General features: G+C 48.2%; 1 protein-coding gene and 1 pseudogene across 2 annotated transcripts in view; one reads left to right on the forward strand and one right to left on the reverse strand.

The window, feature by feature from the left end:
• LOC146863608 (uncharacterized) overlaps positions 1–13,416 on the reverse strand; it is a 192,250-nt gene that overhangs the window by 153,709 nt on the left and 25,125 nt on the right. The window lies entirely within an intron of this gene.
• On the forward strand, positions 1,879–1,997 carry LOC146863609 (5S ribosomal RNA; annotated as a pseudogene).

A 13,416-nucleotide genomic window follows, 5' to 3' on the forward strand; every position in this document is an offset into this window, starting at 1 on the left:
TGCATGTCAGAATTTTTTAATGAAATAGAAGAGGATTTGAGAAGTCACTCAAAATGTGCCCTCATTTTCTTTCTTCAATACTCTATGTGCTGAAGAGGTAAAGCTAGAGTACCATAGCCTACCTCTCCCCCTCCATCCCCATTTGGTTCGTATTTTCTCATCTTCCTGTGGCAGCAAGTGTGTTTCCAGTATCATCACTATCCTTTCCTGGTGTTGTCTCACACCGGACCAGATTCTTTGCCTCAATAGGGTTCTGTATATCTTTAAAATTCCAGGAGCTCGGTCACCCGCATGTGTGTAGCATGTGCATCACTCACATGTCATGGCAACTGAAAAAAAGCATTGGCATAGCCAATAGGTCTCGCCTTTGGGACCTTATAAGTGTTTAGCCATGCAACACTTGATGTTGTTGCACCTAGGATATTTTGCTGGATAACTAAACACTTATAAGTTCCCAAAGGCGAGATCTATTGGCTATGCCAATGCTTGTTTTTTAGCAGATTAAATAATTACCTACGGCCGGTGAGACAGCTAATTCTGTGTCTAGTCCTCTTGTACTAAGTTTTAATGTCCGGGCCCGAGGAGTTATCGGGCCAGGTCTCCGTAAGAGATGCAATATTGGGTATATGTTAAGCCATAAAATGGGTGAACTCGTGCTTGTTTTGATTAGGGACATTGGGGCCAATTCACAGAACGAATCTGAGACAAAATCCTAAACTTACTACTTTTGGTATTCACAGAAGGCATTTAGTAGTTGTAAAGCTAGGATTTTGTCTCAAGTTAAAATTTTGTCTTAAGTTAAGATTTGGTCTTATGACCAAAACTTAAGACACACTTATGTTTAACTTAAGTTTAACTTATGACAAAATCCTAACTTTACTACTACTAAATGCCTTCTGTGAATACCAAAAGTAGCAAGTTTAGGATTTTGTCTCTGATTAGTTCTGTGAATCAGCCCCAACGTGTTTAGTAATACTTGAAAACGCCCTCCCTGTATATTTTCTCTCCGTCCTCACAGCAAGGGGGGTCTGAGATATCTGTATTCCTTGCTGGGAGGGAGCGTCCTTATTTAATGCAAAATTACACCGCTCACATTTGTAATTGTCTAGGTCTATATTCCAGTCGTGGGTGTGACAGGAAGTAGGCTTACAGTCAGTGAGCCGCTCCAGTATTACTTCAATCAGGAGGTCTGGTGCCTGTAGTTTGAGGATAAAATAGCCAACGCGGTTCCCATGTTTAGTGAAAAGAGATGTATAAGCAGGTCGCTGCCAAGGGGGTCAGTGCATGAATTAATGGCAGAGGGAGATGATTTGTGCTGGGTTGCCAATCAACAGGAAATGTGAACTGCTACAACATGGACCGGGTCACAGCCCGCGGCACCTCCCGCCTCACTGCCGCGGGCCATGTCCCGACCCGCGGCACCTATTCCTGGACACCAGGCATGCTGTTGCTCAGTGCAGAGGCCCGCCGTTTCCTTTTTGGGCACCCTGCAGCATTTTTTTCTCTTTTGGTGCATGCCTCCAATGTATCTTTTGCATATGTCACCCTAAGTAAGAAGGGTATGCCCAGACGTGGCTCCCGTGCTCACCACACCACTGGATTCAAGCTAGCCAGGCTGATGGAGGGTGATGCCCTGAAACCGGTCTCAGGATGCTTGTTTCCGGTCCAGGGAGGACCTGGCTTGGCAGTTCGGGCTGGACTGTTCCCACAAGCAACAGGGTCAAGACTGGTTTGCATATGGCTAGGTCCAAACTGGGGTGGTGTGGTGAGCAAAAGAATGATGGATTAAACCCAGATCCCCGTGACTGGGGGTGAATGTTTGCATTGTCCAGCATTCCGTCCATCAATTGTTTCTTTTGCCAATGTAGGTGGCAGCCTGCCTACAGCCATACCACTCTGAAGGCACCTGATCTTGATTGTTCCCAGAAGTTAAGCAGGGTTGGGCCTGGTTAGTACCTGGATGGGAGACCATCTGTGTATACTAGGTATTGTAGACTTACCTGAATCTGTGAGAGTCCTTCATGAGTTGCCTGCAGTCATGGTTTATGGGCTATCCTTTCGTGTTCTTTCTCCCATAATTCCTCTCTCTGGTTCCCAGAATGCCTTGAATGTTGCTTTTTCTTCACCATTCCAAGATGGAGGTTTTTCTAGCCTTTTTCTTTTCTCATCACAATCCAAGATGGTGGTTCTCATTTTCCTGTTACATCACTTCCTGTCCTTGGGTATTTAAGGGGTTAGAATTCTCATCTTTCTTGTGTTGCAACACTCTTTGCCCCTGTTAGTGTCTCTTTTTGGTGTCTCTTTGCCCCTGTTGGTGTCTCTTCACTCATGTTGGTGTTTCTTCACCCCTGTTTGTGTTTCTTCACTCTTGTTGGTGTCTCTTCGCCCCTGTTGGTGTCTCTTCGCTCCTGTCACCATCTATTCACTTCTGTTGGTGACACTTGCTCCAGTTTGGTATAAGTTCCAGTGTGTTCCTTCTTCCACAGTTCACCTCTTCTCAGGTCTGTCCCCGCCTTGCTGACTACTTTCTTTGACATGTCCAGTTGCCTTCATCATAGAGTCACTGCTTCCATCAGAGGTTTTTCCCGTCGGGGATTTTTCATCTCGGGGACTCCGTCACGGAGGCACTGTCTACCCTGACGTTGAATTGTCAGCAGCACTGTGGCTACCAGAATGGGTCGCCCCTACCCCGGACAGACAAGAACCCTCAAGACCCGGAACCGGGAAACATCTTTACACCTAAAGGTTAGAAGAAACCTTCCGAACCTGACAGTGAACATTAAAATCAAAAGCCAGGCAGAGAAAAAAAGAGACGTAATCTTGGAGCTGTGTCGTCCCTTAGACTATGTATGAAGGTGAATAAAGGTGGAAACCTGGTTGTTGGGATACTTGGGAAATCATTATTGGAAAAGTTGATAACGTGCAAGCAAATGGAGGACTTGACAACTATTACTTGAAAGCTATCTGCTTGTGTTTCGATGGCTTTAACAGTACCCCTCATACTAGTTTTGATCCAGATAATAAAGCGCCGTCCCAGATGGGATTCCTCCAGACTTATTTAAGTCTGACCCTCTGTTCTGGGCCCCGATACTGGAGGCTGTGTTTAACGCAGCAGCAAAGAATGGTTGTCCTCAGTCTTGGGCCTCTTCCACCATAGTCCCTGTGTTCAAGAAGGGTGACAGGAACAGTGCCCACTGCTACAGGCCAATCTCCCTCATTGACTCAGTGGTTAAGGTGGTAGGACGTATTCTTCTGCAGAGATTATCAACTTTGGCAGAGGAGCACAAGATCCTGTCGGATGCACAGTATGGATTCCGGTCGGGACGTTCTACTGTTGCTCAGTGTCTCAATCTATCCATGATACTGAGCAAATATACTGTCGCACGCCCCGGCACTATCTACCTTGCCTTCATGGACCTGTCCTCTGCATTTCATTGCGTTAATAGGGTTAAATTGTGGCAGTCTATGAAGGCAATGGGGGTGGATGACAGTATTGTTAACTTCCTAAAGGACCTGCATAAATCAACGAAGGCTAATGTCAGGTGTTCTCAGGACCTTCGGGTCTCTAGGGATCTTGAGATTAAGAGGGGAGTACGGCAAAGATGCATCTTGGCTCCATTTTTGTTTAATTTTTACATCAATGATTTGGAGACTGTACTAAGAGCACCTGGAGTTGATTACCCATGTGTAGGGCGGCGTGGTATTCCTGTCCTGCTATATGCGGACGACGCCGTCCTTATATCCAGGACTGCATTGGGTTTGCAATCTCTTTTATTTTGCATTTTCCAGATTCATGTCTGATCGGGACTTGGCAATAAATAATTCCAAATCCTATGTAATGAAAGTGGAACAACATCCCAAAAAGAATTTCCAATTGTGTGTTGGCCCTCGTAAGATCCCCCGCACCAACGTATTTTCCTATTTAGGGGTTCTTTTTGATGACCAATTAAAATGGGGTCCTTGAATCTCGAGGAAAAAGGGAAACCTGGCCCGGGTCAATGCGGCAATTTTAAAATTTGCCTCCAAAATAGGGAAGAAACCAACAGGAGCCATGTTGAAAGTCTATCAAGCCAAAAGCATGGCCATAGCCACCAATGGTGGCGAAATCTGTGGATATACTGCTGCGGATTCCCTTCAGTTGGAGGAGAATGACTTTCTGAAGCGCCTATTGTGTGTTCCGCGTGGAACCTCTAACTTAGCGGTCCATGAGGAACTGGGGGTCCCCTATTTAAGCGATGTCCTTGCACTGCGCCCCTTGGTTTTTTGGTTGAAGTGCTGGCTGAATAAGATTTAACTCTCAACCATTTAATTCTAAGAGAGTGTATGTCTCTCGACAATGCATCCTGAATTCCTTGGCTTAAGTATATTAAAAGCAGCCTGGAAGGGGTAGGGTGTGGCGATTTATTTTGTAAGCCTGAATCCATTGTCAAGAAGGACGTGGAACTAATCAGGGGAGCCTTCTTGTCCTCAAGGAAAGTGGACAGGGAAGCGCAGGAGATGCTGAAACCAAGGGTTTGTATGTTTTTAATGCTCTGAACAACTCCGACTATGGAACCTTATCTTATGGGGTTTCTATCAACACACGAGAAGTTTTTACTAACTGGGTTTCGGATGAACCTGTTTCACCTTGTGTTAGCCAGGCCTAAGGGATACAGTAGAGGCCAAGTGCTAGCTCCCTGTGGCTGCGACGGACAGTCTCCGCAGGATCTGCTGCATTTTATGTTTCTATGTAAGTTGTATGAAACCCCCGAAGGCATTTTCTGGTTCCCATTTTAAAAAGAATGAATTTGAGACAGGCCTGCCCTGCCCTTATGTACCTTCAACTGCTGAAAGAGGACTGCATCATTTGTATAGTAGGGTTTTTAAAAGCTTCTGTGACATCGAGGGCCTGTATGGAGGTGTGGACATTGAATGATCTAGGTATGTTTTATTGGTTTAGCTGATCTAGTTTGCGGTATAAAGTAAATATAATTGAAAGTCATGCTTTTCTGGCACATTTCACTTTAAGGCCTCGAATAAATTTGGGTGGGTGGGTAGTGGGTCTTTATTTATAAATTGCGTAAGATGTTCTGACTTCTTAATCGCGTTTTGATGTATTACTGTTTTTATGCACCTGTATCTGTGTAACTTTTATGGTTTTCCGATGTAAAACCGAATAAAGTTTATTTGATTGATTAATTGATCCAGATAGCCAGCCCCCCTGAGGTGCGCCCCCTATCTGAATGCTTTGCTAAATTTGCAAAACACTGGTACCCAGCAGATTGTGTAGGTTGTATCTGCCATGTTTCCTGTAGTAAGGTAATGTCATAGCTCCTCACAAGTTTCTGCCACTCGGCTATGTGAATCTTGGAATTGAAGCCGGCCACATTCCAGTGACGAATTCTAGCTGCAGTGTGATGTGCGTTGGTAGGTGGCACTGGAGGGCCGGGAGTTTGACCCTCAAACTTCGGTTGGGAACTGGGGGTAAGAAATACAATAGGTTTACTTGGGATAGTGGTCATTTCAGTTGGTATAGATTTGGTCATCCACACTCCTCAATACCTCCTTTCTGTTTGGTGGCAGCTCCTAACCATCAATCTACACATTCATTAAGTGCAAAAAATGTATTGCGGCATGGGATGGGTCGAAAATATGATGCGCATGACTTGGAAGCCCATCCATGGGGCCAGTGGGCCCTTAGATTTAGCCTAAGGGCAATGTAGAGAGAGCAGATTCGCTGTGTGTGGGTTGTTCCTTGGCGGATTAAATGTTCTTAACATTTGAGGGTCTTCTAAAATGAACGACCACAGAGTCCCCCTGGATATTCCCAGCCAACCCACTCTTCGCGCCATCAGGATTTCGCCAAGAGCTTAATTTACAAAAGGTTTCTGTGAGAGCGGCCAGTGACTAATTTTCCTTTCAGCTGGTCCCATGATTCCTGTTGTCCCATCTCTAATGCCCCCCACGGCCACAACTAACACCTATGGACAAGCTGCAGGCGGGAGATTCCCAATATCTCTGCATGGAGCAATGGGGGGACCGCATGTTTGGTGTAACCAGATTGCTTACAGTTGGTGGAGGGCTGGGGATAACTGTGGGGGATCGATGGCCCTGCCGGATAGGGGATCGGCAGATTGCGGAATGGTGATTGGGTCATTGTAAGAGATTGCTTGCCCGGTGCAAGTGCCCTAAAGACTGACAGCGGCTCCTGCAGTATATGGGATGAGGCTGTAAAATGGACAGGAGAGAGCCGTAGTCAGTGATTCGGAAGCCCTTGCATACAGTCTCTAGGAGGGTTATACCCAGGAGCTCTCTGTCTGATCAGGTGGTAACAGGGGCCTGAGTAGCAAGAGGAGACAGTGCTATGTGAGCGGGCGGACAGGAAGGAAGAGACGGCTGAACCCCGGAAGGTATATCTTCGGAACCCCGGGAACCTCTAACCGCTCACTTTCTCTTGGGAGCCGCTGCTTCGTCTAGTGGCCTCCTACACTCTACAGCTGGCTGTGGAGAACAAGATGAGTACGGATGACCTTGGCTTGGTAGATCTACTGCGACAACGGAGCCCTGGCTGGCGATCTCAATTCCCTCGCGCTCCCCTGGGGGCTATCGGGGGAACTAGAAATAGCATCAGGTAGCGGGGAAGGCTCAACCCCATAGTCAAGGAACAGCCAACTTTCAGTTGGATCATTCACACCCTCCACAAGGCTGACTGCGCGCTCAAGCATCCTTTCAATGGAGAGAGGAGGCTGCACGTGACTGTGTTCCCGCCTACTCTGTGTTTTCCCATCTCACCTTTGGAGGGATTCATTCCTTATTGGTTACAAGACCAAGTACTGTTTGCCACCCGAAACTCAAACACAAGAGGGGAGGCCTAACCCAGCATGGCACAGTCGCGAGCCCTGCAAACGTGCAAACCTCGAACGCCTGACGCCCCGTCATGATGTGTAATGATGGTTGTTGGTGCTTTGAACACCAGCTGATGTCAAATGTTTTTATCATTTTCTGTTCATAAATTTCTTTTATGGATGCTACAATGCTGCCGAGTAACGTTTTGAATTGGATTGATGTGTTTAACACTAAAATCCCGGTGTAAATCATTTGATACCATAGTGAACCTTGTTTTTAAATTCTTCTTGATTGGCCCTTTTGCTTTTCCGATACATGACTGTCCGTGCCTGTGACCAGACCTGCAGGAATTCAAGCTCTTCAGCCTGGAAAGCTACACCGTGGCTGAGCTCAAGGAGTTCTAAGCAAAGGGGCTTCCAACCAAGAAGGGCACCGGGAGCTGGAGCGCCAGAAGGCTCAGAGGTCCTGGCAACAGCAGAGAACCAGGATGATGAGGAGGGCATGGAACGGCAGCGGGAGGAACTGGGCACAGGTCCTGATCTTCAGCACTTGGAGGAGGAGGACAACTGTGCCAAGGAATGGAGCCCGCTGTCAGGGCTGGAACCAGTGCATCCCACTGTGGTCTGTCCGCAGAGGGGCTGGTGGACAGAAGAGCAGACAGGGCATTCCAGCTGCAGATGGAGGAGAAAGTGGCTCTGGCGCGACTCACTCAACGCAGGAGCCTTAGGCTTCAAAGAAAAGCAAACCGAATCCAGCAATAACGGTGACAGCGATCCCACAGCGTTTAACGGAGGCAAAAAAGCCCAGATTCCCAAAGATCTGCTGCCTAGATATGCGGTGGGTGATTAAATTGATAAGTCGTTCTCAGTCTATGAGGACGCCTTAAGAATGAGCAGGGTCTCAGAGGAGCATTGGGGGGCGAGTCTCTGTAAACACTTGCCTACCGTGGGTAGGGACAACCTGCTCATACTAGAAATAGGAGAACAGATGAGGTATTCCTCCAAAAAAGCCTTACTTGCCACCAAATTTGGGTTCACCTCAGAAAAGTATCACATGAGATTAAGGGACAGCCGGAGACTCTCAAGCCAGTCTTGGGCGGATGCTCTCGATCCCTCCAGTAAGGCGCTGGTTCTTGCAAAGAGGATGTTACTGGGTTGTGTCATCTGATACTGAGAGTGCACTTGCACCGCAGAGCTGCGTCAACACCTAGTGGACAGTAAACACAGTGAGACCAGGGAGCTTGCTAAGGAGGCAGGCCTCTGGGTCAGCACAAGAGTGTCCAGTAAGGTATCTGGGGGAACTCCGAAAAGGGTGGTCAGGGGTCCCAGCCAGACTAAAGTCGAAAAACAGTGAAACACCAACAAAATGTGCGGGTACCCATGTGAAGCAGATTCTACTCTCCTACAGTAAAGTTCTGCCATTTCAATTTACAGGTCAGGCGTAGGCAATGACAGCATATTGCTGCTGGTGCTCTGGGCAGGGGCCAGTTGGGCCCTACCTCATTGCTCTGTACAAATGAGTTAACAGAAGCCGTCTGGACCACAGGACAATATAATATATCCTGTGTGTGGCCTGCGGGGCAGCAGGGTACTCCGGTCACGTTATTTTAACTATTTTACTCAAGCCAGCAGAGTGTATGTAGTGCCCCTGTCCCAACACAAAGTCCCCACAAGCCTGTTTGTATGTTATAAAAGTCTCACCAGGGTATAGATCCCCCATTACCTCACACCCAACCTCCCTCCACACCGGAAAGGACATATGACATATGAACATCATCTGCTGTACTAGGGAGTTCCCAATGAAAAGGGGCGTGTTTCGGGATTTGTTCCACCTATAGTTGCCAAATGTGTGCAGAATGTCACACTATATAAGGTCTGTCCTCCGTGACACCCCCCTCCCTCCATCAAGGCCACAGGCAATCGGTCCTCAGGTACCAGTCCCACCAATAAATGTTTCTCCCAGCTATGCCCTCGTCTAGCCACCAGGCCACATATTGCAAGTGTGCAGTGTAATAGTACAAATCTAATCTTGGTACCTCCAGCCCTCCCTCCTCGTGCCGCTGGGCGACTCTGCTGTGGCGACCCGCCCAAGTAAGCAGAAGAGTGCCCAGTTCGCCATTTGAAAACCACCTTGGGAATATGGCAGAGTGAATTTTGTAATACATCAGGCAGCGGGGCAACACCACAATCTTGGACACCACCAGTCTGCCCATCAGTGAGACAAAAGGCCACTGACATCCACAGTGCGGCAATGACTCGGTCAATGTTAATGTGCAGTAGCTGTTCGTCCGGGTGTTCCACTTGTATGCCCAAATAGCAGAAGTGTGCCAGTTCCCATCACAGGCCAAAGCATGGGAGGTGGTCCAATGGCTTGGTGACCAGATTAGCTAGGGGTAAAAGCAGGGACTTGGCATGATTAAGGTGCAGGCACGACTGTTCCCAAAACTCAACGCCGTGCCACGCAGGGAGAGGCTATATAATAAAAAGCATCATCCGTATATAATGAGATCACATGTGTGACACCACCCAAGCGGATTCTCCAATTCGCAAGCTTCTGCCTCATCCAGACCTCCAGCAGTTCTATCTCCAAGGTGAATAGTAGTGGTGACCACGGTCATCCCTGCCGTGTTCCCTGCCCCAACGTCTATGCCCCAAAGCAACTTTGACCTACACCTACCCTGGCACTGGGGCTCATATAGAGCAGTTTGACCCAGTGACGAAACTGCGGCCCTATTCTTATGGCCTTCAGTACCTCCAATAAGTAGCCCAAATGAACCCTAAAATTACCCCCTACACCGCAAAACCCTAACCCACTCTGACCATTAAAATTACCTCTGCACCCCAAAACCTAAACACACCCTGAACCCCAAAAATACCCCAGCACCCCAAAACCTTAAACGCACCCTGAACCCTAAAAAATACTCCTACACCCCAAAACCCTAACCCACCCTGATCCTTAGAATTACCCCTGCAGCCCAAACCTAAAAGCACCCTGAACCCTAAAATTTCCCCCTACACCCCAAAATCCTAACCCACCCTGACCCCTTAAATTTGCCCAGTACCCCAAAACCTAAACGCATTACTTTACTTTGCAAATGTCATCATAGATAAATTGATGGTAATATTTAAACATTTTTCTAAATAATACGAAGGCACTATTAAAAAATTAAAATAATACTTGTTTTGATGACATTTGCAAAGTACAGTAATGCGTAGTAAAAGTCTTTGCAAGGTAAAAGCATGCTATGTAGCAGCATGGGTAGTAATGGTCAATCCGAAGTAAAAAATGCGCAGAAAAAGCACATGGTAGTAATGCCCGCATAGTAACGGTGTGTTACCAGCCCAAATCCACTGTATAGAGCCTCTTCTAGGGCAATCGATACCAGGGCGAACTCTTCATCCCAACCCTTCACCTCATGTAGTATATGGTCTAAGTGCCGCAGATTAATGCCAGTGAATTAATCCACGCTGATCCTTGTGCACCAGCTGTGCCATATAGGGCACCAGGTGAGTAGCCCATAGTTCACACAGCACTTTCATATCCACATTATTCATGGTGACCGGTCGGTGGACTGCAGGGTCCGATTCATTACCACCCGGTTTGAGAAACACGCATCTTTCCTCCTCCCTCGTCGATGGTGGCAGTCCGCCGTTCTCTCGCGTCTCCATTAACACCTGCAGAAGCCCCTGCACTATTGTCGCCGAGGACGCTTGATAAAACCCGGCTGGGGCACACCCTGCTCTCCATGTAGTATCCATGCTAGTAGACGTCCGGTCTCATCGCCCTCTCCATGCAGGCATTGTCTATATTGCTGAAGAGTGTATTTATCTGGGCATGGCTGTCTTATCACCTGCATTGAGGCCAGGGCCTCTTCTACCCCATGGAGTTCCTGGTGGAGCTGTCAGGGAACTCCACATGTCAATCCCATACATGTGCCCCTCAACACTACATTCAAAGCCTCCCATCCCACAGCCCCACTAGCCTTTGCTCTCCAGTTAAAGATCATGTACTTGGACAGCACTGGGGGCAATGCCTCCTGTCCGGCCGGGTCCGCCAGGATATCACCGGACATTCTCCAGGACCTAGCCTTCCGCACAGGCCACCCCACTTCACCAGACATCTGACCGGGAAGTGATCGGACTGGAAATTTGCTAGGTGTGTCCCCACGATGTCCAAAACTCTAGGGAACCTTGACACTAGTATTCTGTCCAGCCTGCTGTGCGTTTCGTGTGTAGGTGAGTAGCAGGTATATATCCGTTGTGCTGGACGGCTCAGGGGCCACACATTGGGGCATATCAGCAACAACCGGCGATAATTATCACTAAGTGCACTTAGTGCTAGGATAATTATCGCCAGCTAGCGTTCATTTTTATCGCTGAGATAGCGTGCTATTAGCAACGCTTATCTCAAAAGCGATACAAATCCTCACGCTAACTGCCTAACGTGAGATTATCGCTGGAAACCCAGCGATAATCTCACGCAATGTGGCGTTAGCTTGCTGATAGGGACTCACAAACTTAGCCATGATATCCACCTTCCATAGGATATCATGGCTAAGTCAGTCCTGAAGCAGGCGTAAGGAAAGTAGCAATAACACGGGTTATCGTTACTTTTCTTGCCGCTATGCTTCATAGCGTGGGGCTTGATGATAGGAGAAATGTCGCTTAGCGATATTTCTCCTGTCATGTCATGTCAGGAACGCCTACTTTGCATCTCATTAGAGATGCAAAGCTGGGCGTTAGGAATTCCTACGCTAACGCAAGTTTTCACATGTTAGCGTGAGCTTGCTAATTAGGCGATAAAACTATCACCGCTTTTCGGCCGAAAACAGCCGCAAAAGCGGTGATAATTCTATTGCCTCGCCTTGCTGATATGCCCCTATGTCTCGCATCACCCGATGGAGTTTGTTTGTCATCAACGGCTTGGTGCCCAATTTTATTTGGACGCCTAACCAATTCAGCGTCCAATATGCAGTTAAAATCTCCCAGCCGCATGAGGGGCACATCTATGTCTTGTGTTATCAAATGCTGCATGTTCTGGTAAAATATAGGGTCATCAGTATTCGGGGCGTAGGTATTCAATATGGTTAATTTACGCCCACTCAGGGTCCCCCTGAATAGTACAAACGATCACCCACGTCGGCCTTCAGGTACGTTAGGGAGAAGAGTACCCCAGGCACCACCCATATTCATGTGTCCCTGGTGTATGTCGAGAAGGAGGAATGAAACATCTGTCCCCGCCATTTTTGAGCTAATCTTGTGGCTGCCGATTCATCAAGGTGCGTTTCCTGCAGTCATACAACAGAGATGTGATATATCTTTAAGAATGTGAGTACCCTGTATCTCTTAGTGTATGTTCCTACTCCCCTGACATTCCAGGTCAGGAACTTAAGGCCAGTCCCCATCATGGTACAGTACATGGAATAATTCTTGCTCATTCAGCTGTCTCTCCCCTGTGTTTTGTAATTGCTGCAAACTACATATCCCAAACATGTAAAACATAGCCAAATTCACCCCACCCACGGACACAAGTAGTGCAAATGTACGACTATCAATGCCCACCCCATGCTTATTCCAGGATGTACAGACGTGCACAGCTTCCCTATCAGCCCAACAGGGACCAATTAAACTCCCAACACCAGCCGGCTCTCCGACCAGTCCTGATCCATCATATAAGTCAGCGGAGTCTACTGGCCGGGCAGTGTGGTATCAAACATTATACAGTCTTATACTAGGAGCAGTAAGGGTATCTCAATCCAACCCCCCTAGCTATACAGCAAGAGGAGCAGCCCCCCAGTGTCCCACCATGCAGCCCTGCATCTATAGTAAAGTCATTATTCACGCACTCAGTGTCCCCGTTACACACAGGCACTACACCATAAAAGTAGCAATGAGTCCACATCCGTCACATGCTCACATATCTTGGGTTTCTGGTGCGGCAGCAGCCAGAGTGTCCAGCACAAAATCAAGCATCGGGCTCGGAGCCATGGGTGTGTCCACAGTTACATCAAGTGGTGGAGTTGCATCCTGGTCTGGTCCCTGCATTTCCCCAGGTCCAAGTCGCATAGTGCCATCTTCACTGACTCCAACCCTCCGCTCCCCAAGCAGGACAGTGCTCGGATCATCTGCGGACAGGCTACTTTGAAGAGTCATCTCCAGGCACGGGTGCCCCAGTTTTGGCCCTAGCTGCCTGCTGCGTGGGGAGGCAACTCATCTCCCCTGATCCCTAGCCATTTAATCAATCAATCAGTCATTTGTAAAGTGCACTACATACCTGCAAGGGTCTCAAGGCACTGGGGGGGCGTTACTGATCGAACTGCCAGGTCTTGAGTATCCTCCTGAAGGTCAGTAGGTCTTGGATCTGTCGTAGGCTCAGTGGGAGGGTGTTCCATGTCTTGGCGGCGAGGTGGGAGAAGGATCTCCTGCTGGTGGTTGCTCTTCGGACACGCGGGACGGTGGCGAGTGAGAGGTCGTCGGAGCGTAGCTGGTGGTTGAGGATGTAGAAGGAGAGCCGTCTGTTGAGGTAGGCTGGGCCGGTCTTGTGGAGTGCCTTGTGTGCATGGATGAGGAGCTTGAAGGACATCCTCTTGCT

Source organism: Triturus cristatus, chromosome 2_1, assembly GCF_964204655.1.
Source record: "Triturus cristatus chromosome 2_1, aTriCri1.1, whole genome shotgun sequence".
In the NCBI taxonomy this organism is placed as follows: Eukaryota; Metazoa; Chordata; class Amphibia; order Caudata; family Salamandridae; genus Triturus; species Triturus cristatus.